We start from the raw sequence: 8,680 nt of genomic DNA on the forward strand, positions 1-8,680 counted from the left end.
GCTAATTTGGACCACTCACCAGATGAGGCAGTACCCCGTAGTGTTGATAATTTGTCTCATCAAGAGTTAGTTGAGTTGCAAGTTGCTGACCCTGAGTTGAAAGGTCTAGCTAACTCTGCTTGCAGTAAGGAAGAGTCAGCTGGTGCTTCTACTTGTTATTATATAAAGTCAGGAGTACTTATGAGGAAGTGGAGACCCCCAGCAGCATCAGCCGACTGTGAATGGGAGGTTGTACATAAAGTTGTCATCCCTCGTGTTTGTATGCAGGATATCATTAGAGTGGCTCATGATTCCAGTTTGGCAGGACACCTTGGAGTGAGGAAGACTGTGGCACCCATTTTGAAACACTTCTACTGGTCAGGTATCTTCAGAGATGTTTCCTGGTATTGTAAGTCTTGTCACACCTGTCAAGTTTTGGGGAAGTGTAATCAGACCGAAAAGGTTTCACCTCCAGTCCCATTGTTCCTTTTGAGGCGCCATTCACCCGTGTGTTGGTGGATATTGTGGGCCCTCTTCCTAAGACTTCTTCAGGATTTTCTTATGTGTTGACTCTGATTGATATGGCTACTCGTTATCCTGAAGCCATTCCACTTAGAAATATCTCAGCAAAGAACGTGGTTAATGAAATGCTGGGGTTCATCACCAAGTTTGGTCTGCCCAAGGAGGTACAGTCAGACCAGGGAAGTAATTTCATGTCAAATGTTTTCAAGCAGTCTCTGAAAGAGTTGGGCATCACCCAGATTACGTCTTCAGCTTACCATCCCCAGACCCAAGGAGCATTGGAGAGATATCATCAAACACTCAAATCGATGCTCAGGAAATACTGTTTGGAAAAAGATTGGGATAAAGGTCTTCCATTCGTTGTATTAGCCACAAGAGAATCTCCAAATGAATCACTGGGCTTCTCACCCTTTGAACTACTCTTTGGCCATGAAGTAAGAAGACCTCTTAAGCTACTCAAGGAATGCTGGCTGTCGGAGGAAGATGACGTCAACCTGCTGGAGTATGTGATGAAGTTCAAAGAACGGCTGTCCACTGCTTTACAGCTGGCGAGAGAGAATTTAGGAGCTGCTCAGAAGATGAAGTTTTGGTATGATAAGAAGTCCAGGTTACGCCACTTTCAGCCAGGAGATCAGGTTTTGATTCTGCTATCGGTGCATGAGCAACCTCTTCAAGCCAAGTTTAGTGGTCCTTATTTCGTGGAGAAGAAACTCAGTGATGTCAACTATGTCATCGCCACACCAGATCGTAGAAAGAACAAGAAACTTTGTCACATCAACATGCTAAAGTTATATCACAGGTGGGACGAAAATAACCCAGTCTGCACTGTAGCTGTTCCACCTGAGTCTGCAAGTGAAGCTCTCCCATGCAGTATGAGCCTTAGTGATAGTTTGGTGAAGAATCCTGATATCATGAATGATCTCCATACTAAGCTTTCTCATCTAGCTCCCGAGGAAAGGCAGGAGTTTTCGGCATTACTGCAGGAGTACCCGCAAGTGTTCCGTGTCACTCCAGGAAGAACCACTGTGTTGATGCATGATGTCGATGTTTGAGACGCAAAGCCAATTAAACTGCCTCCTTACCTTATGAACCAAGTGAACGTTCCTCTCATCCAGAAGGAGCTTGGCTACCTGTTGGACCACAAGATGATTGAGCCCTGTCAGAGCGAGTGGAGTTCTCCTGTCACTCTAGTCTCTAAGCCAGGTGGGTCACAGCGGCTTTGCATCGACTACAGACGTGTTAACCAGATAACCAAAACAGACACCTACCCTCTCCCTCACGTGGAAGATTGCATAGACAAGATCGGAAAGGCTAGGTACATAAGTAAGTTTGATTTGTTAAAGGGATACTGGCAAGTACCTATGACTGAACGTGCTAGGGAGATCTCATGTTTTGTAACACTAGGAAAGACTTTTGCATGTTCTGTAATGCCATATGGTATGAAGAATGCACAAGCCACTTTTCAGAAGCTCATGAATGTTGTAACAGAGGGTTTGGCAGGGTGTGTTGTTTATATTGATGATGTATTAATCTTCAGTGACAACTGGAAAGATCACCTATGCCATGTCAGTAAATTTCTTGAGCGTTTGGTTCATGCTAATCTTGTAGCTAATTTATCAAAGTGTGAGTTTGGTCAAGCTAAAGTTCAGTACCTTGGGTACGTAATTGGTGATGGACACGTTCCACCACCAGGAACTAAGGTTCAGGTTATAAGTGATCTTCCCAGACATAAGAGTAGGAAAGAGCTACAAAGATTTTTGGGAATGGTAGGTTATTATAGGAGATTTGTTCTTAACTTTTCAATTCTTGTATCACCACTTACAGACCTACTGAAAAAGGGAGTTAAATTTGTCTGGACTGATAACTGTGAATCCTCTTTCAGCAAACTCAAAGCTATCCTATTAAGTCAGTCAGTGCTCGCTACTCCAAATTTTGCTAAGCCTTTTAAGATGGCTGTTGATGCAAGTGATACAGGAGCTGGGGCTGTTTTGCTGCAAGAGGATGATCAGGATATTGAACAACCTGTATCTTATTACTGTAAGAAGTTCACTCCACCTCAAAAGAACTACCCAACTATTGAGAAAGAGCTTTTGACCTTGATTTTGGGTTTACAGCATTTTTCATTTTATTTGTGTTCTGGTTTTGACCCCATAGTCATTTATACCGATCATAACCCACCGAAATTCCTTAGTAAGTTTAAAGATAAAAATCAGAGATTGACAAGATGTAGTCTACTTCTTCAGGAGTATTCATTAGACATACAACATGTCAAGGGAAAAGAAAATGTTATTGCAGATTGCTTATCTAGACTTTAGACAGATTGTTTTAGAGTAATAAGAAATTTCCTTTATAAATTTCTTTTTCTTTGTGGGCAGGTGTTACATAGCCTATGATTTTATCATCCCTTGTATAATTCTAACTTATGATACAGTTTTGTTCATGATTGCATCATCCTTTGTATGATCTTAATGTACAGTATGCTGCATGTTTGTTCACGATTCGCCATGTGACTTCCATAGTGACCAGGCTTGCGTGTTTTACCTCACTCCCCCCTTCTTCCCCTTATAGTAGAGTAAGTCGTTCTTTCTGTTGTTCAGAGCAGGACTGTCAACTCTTCGTCCTCTATGCCTTCATTTACACGTCCTTCTTACAAGTTGAATCAAGCTCTGCCGGCCCCCTATATAATGAGCTTAGTCTCTGTATTAGTTGCCACTTAGATCTACTCCTCATTCTGTTCACATCTCTATCCTTCCCTGTACAGTAAATCATTATTTTTGTGAGTGCTCAGGAAGTCTCCAGCCATCTAGCTGCTGTTTAGTTTGAGTATAAGTGTTATTACCATTTTTCTTGTACTGTATAGCCTAAGGCGTTAATTCGTAAGCCTGGTAAACTTTTTATGATTCATATTGGTTCCATACTGTCAGCCAGTATTAGTAATATTTTTTATCTGTAATAATATTATACCTTGCTTTAACTGAGCATTATCCGGTTTTCTCATTTATCAGGGCTGACTTAGATAAATTTGCCCTTGCTAAATTCATGTTAATAGAGGCTATTGCAGTTAACCATATATGTAACCTGTTTTGCCATTACATTATCCTTATGAGTCCTGAATGTTTAGTTGTTAGTTTGAGCATTAAACTTTAACTTGTAATTTTAGCTGATGACAGGGAGTGCTGGAGCTCCCGTTTCATCAGCCCTCAGGACTAGTTCCTGACCATCCCCCTTTGCTGAACTTTTTCAGTGTCTCAGTTACACAGAGAGTAGGCCAGCATGGTCTCCAGTACAAATTTCTCTAACTATCTACACCAAACTACATGCACAGTACACACTACACTTCCTTTTCCAAAATTCAAAAAATTATGGCGTCTCATCACCAAGCCTCAGAGTCCTCAGGGGGGGGGGGGACCATAAATGCCACCACCATCCGCCCCTCTCCCGATGACGACTCGAGTTGCCTGGAACCACTGTCTGACTCTCTTCTTCTTCATTTCTGCAACAATCTCGGCCTTTCTTCTAACTTTCGCTCTGTTGAGCACCACCTCTCCTCCTCTAAACCTCACCTTTTTCTAACGGAGACTCAGCTGTCTGAGGCAACTGACAGCAAACCCTTTTCTGTATCCTCCTACTTTCTCTATACTCATTTCAAAGTCAAAGGTGGCTGTTGTGTATATATACGCAACGACTTATCTTGCTCTCTTGTTCCTGAACTCGATTCTTCTGAATTCTCCACACTCTGGCGTCGGCTTTCCTGTCGTTCTCTGACTAAATATATCTGTGCTGTTTACTTATCCCCTAATTCTACTGACTATCAAAAATTCTTCGACTATCTTACTTCTACGATGGAACACATTCTATCCATTTCTCCTTTCTCTGAAATCTCCATTCTAGGAGATTTCAACATTCACCACCACCTTTGGCTCTCCTCTCCTTTCAGTGATCCACCTGGTGAACAAGCCTACATCTTTTCTATCCTTACTGACCTAGAGCAGCTTGTACATGTACAGCACCCTACCCGTATCCCTGACTGCCTTGGAGAGAGCTCCAACATACTTGACCTCTTCCTCACAACTAATCCTTCTGCTTACTCTGTTAATCTTTTCTCTCCGTTGGGTTTCTCCGATCACAACCTTATCACCTTAACCTGCCCTTTCACTCCGGTACGGCCTGTGGACCCTCCAGGGAAACGTCGTCTGTGGCATTTTGGAGCCGCGGACTGGGAGGCCCTCAGGCAGTACTTCTTTGTTTTTTGCTGGAATGGTTATTGCTTCCATGGCCGTGAGCTATCTGAGTGTGCCTTGCGCATTACGGAGGTTATTCTCTCGGACATGGAGGCATACATTCCTTTCTCATATCCTTTGACTAACACAAGAAAGCCTTGGTTTAATCACGCTTGTTCTAATGCTGTCCGCAACAAGGAGAGTGCCTACAAAAGGTACCGGAGCCAACCCACCCCTGAATCACATCATCTTTACGTTTCCGCCCAGAATTGTGCTAAGTCTGTTCTGCTCTCTGCTAAGAATAATTTCATCTGTACTAAATGCTCTCAACTCTCCAACTCGAATTATTCCCGCTACTTCTGGCACCTTGCCAAAAACCTTTCTAACAACTTTACCTCATCATCCTTCCCTCCTCTTTTCTACTCTGATGGTTCTGTAGCTATTTCTTCTACTGATAAAGCAGATCTCTTCGCACAGACTTTCTCCTCCAATTCCACCTTAGACGATTCTGGTGCTGTTCCTCCATCACTTCCCCTCTCTGACTTCCTCATGGCTGACATTAAAATTTCTTCAGCTGATGTATTTTCTGCCATCACTGGCCTCAGTACTAACAAGGATATGGGCTTGATGGGGTCTCTCCTGTTGTTCTCAAGAACTGTGCTTCTGTGCTTACACCCTGCCTAGGCAAACTCTTTCGCCTTTGTCTGTCAACTTGTACCTTTCCTTCTTGCTGGAAGTTTGCTCTCATTCAGCCAGTCTCAAAGAATGGTGACCATTCCCAACCCTCCAACTATCATCCAATTGCTTTAACGTCCTGTATTTCTAAAGTTTTCGAGTCAATTCTCAATAGAAAAATTTTAATGCATCTTTCCTATCACAATCTTCTTTCTGATCGTCAGTACGGGTTCCGTCAGGGACACTCCACTGGTGATCTTCTCACCTACCTTTCAGACTCCTGGTCATCCTCCTTTCGGGACTTTGGCGAAAGCTTTGTCATTGCACTTGACATCTCAAAGGCTTTCGATTGAGTCTGGCATAAATCTTTAATTTCCAAACTGCCCTCTTACGGTTTCTATCCTTCTATCTGTGCCTTCATCGCTAGCTTCCTTTCTGGTCATTCTATAGCCGCTGTTGTTGACGGCCATTGTTCTTCTCCTAGATCTACTAACAGTGGTGTTCCTCAGGGCTCTGTCCTATCACCAACTTTCTTCCAAATGTTTTATTCATCAATGACCTTCTAAGCCGTACATCTAACCCTATCCACTCATACGCTGATGACTCCACCCTTCACCTTTCCATGCAGTGCTGAGGTACCAGTTTAATACTAAATGGTCGCTTTTGCCAAATGGAGGATGACACACAATGTTGCTGATATCATTATCTTTCCTGATAAATATAAGATCTAGCAATGGTGGATCATGAAGTCCTCTTTTTCTGGTGTTTTCCCTTACATGTTGTTAGGAAAAACTCCTGTACAAGACCCAGGAGATTTTGATCGCAGTGGCTTTCATAGTTTCTTACAACTAGAGTATTCCAATTTTTATTTGTATTGAAATCTTCAGTTAATATAATTCTTTCATATTTCTCTTCCATTCTGTGTAGTAGGTTCTTAAACTCTTTCTCCCAGGTCTTCAGATTTGCTTGCTTCTCAAGTGTTTGTTTTGGCTGGCATGTATAAATTTGCCACAATTATTTTCCTTTCAGATGTGTCAATCTCTAATGCAGTCAGAACTATTTATGATGGTATACCTAGTTGTATCTCTTTGACTTCTAGATTTTTCTTTGTTAATACTTGAACTACTCCTCTTTTTTTCAAATTTCTACCACTTTTCCATATATTGTAATCCTCAAAGCCTAGGATGTCGTTTTGATATCCTTGGAATTATTTATTTATTTATTTTTTTCAGTTTGGTAAGTACTATGAGGTTCCATTTCTTTGGCATAGTCTTTTATCTCTAATAATTTTGATACCACTCCGTCTACATTTGAGTATATCAACTTAACATTAAGGCTAACTCATGTAGAAGGGGTCGTAAGGTTTTTATTCGTTTTACTTAATGAAACTGTATGCAGCTTACCTTTTCCTTCCTTCCTATCTACCTTTCTGCCTTCCATTCTTCCCTTTCTCCTTCCTTCCCTGCTTCCCTTCGTCCTTCTTTATCCTTTCTGTCCTTCCTTTCAGCCTTCCTTCTCACCTACCTTCCTTTCAATTTTTCTTCCTTCCCTCCTTCATTCTTTCTTTCCTTCCTTCCCTCCTTCATTTCCTCTTTTCTTCCATCCTCATTCCATCCTTCCTACAAGCATACAAGCACATCAGAACCACATATTCCCAGTTCAAGCAAAAATAGCCAACGATAAAATAGTCATCTCTCTCACCAAGCCAATTTATCAGGCAGTCCATATGTGAGCAATAAAGTGGTGTCAGGATTTGATCAGCCAAAGTAGGGGGATGAATTTACACTTTGTATCCTCTCCTCTTGTCACCTCCCCTATCAGAAAACACGACCTGAGAGGAGTCAAGGGGAAAGGACGGAGAAGGAGGAGGGGGCAATAATGGAATGTTCGACAGAGGGAACGTTCCAAGGAGTGAGTGATCGAAAAAGAGTTCGAAGTAGGGAATGTTCAATGTAAGTTGGATTTAAGCTCGAGTTTGAGGTAGGCAGAGTTTGAAGTCTAAAGGCTAGAAGCATGGAGGGTTTTGAACTGAGGGGTTTCAAAGTAGGAAGGGTTTAAATTCTTGAGGGTTCAAAGTAGTGAAGGTGTAAAGTAGGCAGAGTTCGAAGTACGGAGAGTCTGAAGTCGGGGGAGTTCAAATAAGAGAGGGTTCGACGTAGGAAAAGTTCGAAATAGGGAGGATTCGAATTAGAGAAGATTCAGAGTAAGGAGAGTTTGAAAAGAGGAGGGTTCAAAGTACGGAGGGTTCAAAGTTGGGAGGGCTTGAGGTAGGAAGGTTTCAAAGGAGGTTTCGAAGGAGTATATGAAAGGGAGGGGGTGTTTTTTCTCTCATATCTGATTACCGTGTCCTTTCCATGATTAAAGAGAGGGGGGAATGGAAGTAACAGGAAGAGGAGCCGAAGAGGGAGAAGGTATGGGAGCTTGAAGGAAGGAGGATTTCAGGAAGGTAGAGGTCAAAGGAAAAAATGATCAAAGAAACAGTCAAAGTATTTATTAAATCATGAGTTTGAAAGAATAGAAAAAAGAGACAATTTACCCTCATGTGCTGTTTTGTCTGCACCTCCCCTGTTTGTAAACACCCTGTGACAGGAGAGAAGTTAGGAGGAGGAGGAAAAAGGGGGGTGTCGAGGGAGGAAGTCGAGGCTGGAGAATTGAATGAGTCAAACCAGGAATCGAACCACTAGTCGACAAAACAGGAAAACGGGGAGCATTTCTGTTTTCGTATCGGGTCCTTGTTTTACTTCCACTGTATGTAAACAAGTTATAAGTGAAAAGAGGCAGGAGTTAAAAGAGCAAATGAAGAGGGAGGGAGTTGTAGGAAGGAAGTATCAAAGACGGGAGTGATTAAAGGAAGGAGTGATCAGAAGTGGGAAGGAGGGTTGAAAGGAAGTAGAGGTCGAACGAGGAAGGGGTTGAGTATAGTAAGGGTAGAATGAAGGACGGGTCAAATGAGTCAGCGGTCGAATGCAATAGGGATCGAATGAAGTAAGAGTAAATAAAGAATCGAAGAAGACGAAGGGAGGGGAGAATTTTTTATTACATTTCTTTCTTTCCTTTTCTTTCCTTGCCCGTTTGTAAACACACAGTGAGTGAAGAGAGTGGGAGGAGTAAAGGAAAGGTCGGAGGAGAGAGCCACAAGATAATTTGCCATAATATTCTTATTGCTCTAAGAAACCTTCAGGGTATCAAGATACGGCCAAAATCTTGGCCGAGTTCGAAAATGGGCACTCAAGGTCAAGGTCAAGGTTATCAAATTTACTGCCAAAGGTCAACTAGTTTTTATC

Source organism: Coenobita brevimanus, chromosome 104 (assembly GCF_032717465.1).
Source record: "Coenobita brevimanus isolate Jiangsu-jjx chromosome 104, ASM3271746v2, whole genome shotgun sequence".
NCBI classification, from domain to species: domain Eukaryota; kingdom Metazoa; phylum Arthropoda; class Malacostraca; order Decapoda; family Coenobitidae; genus Coenobita; species Coenobita brevimanus.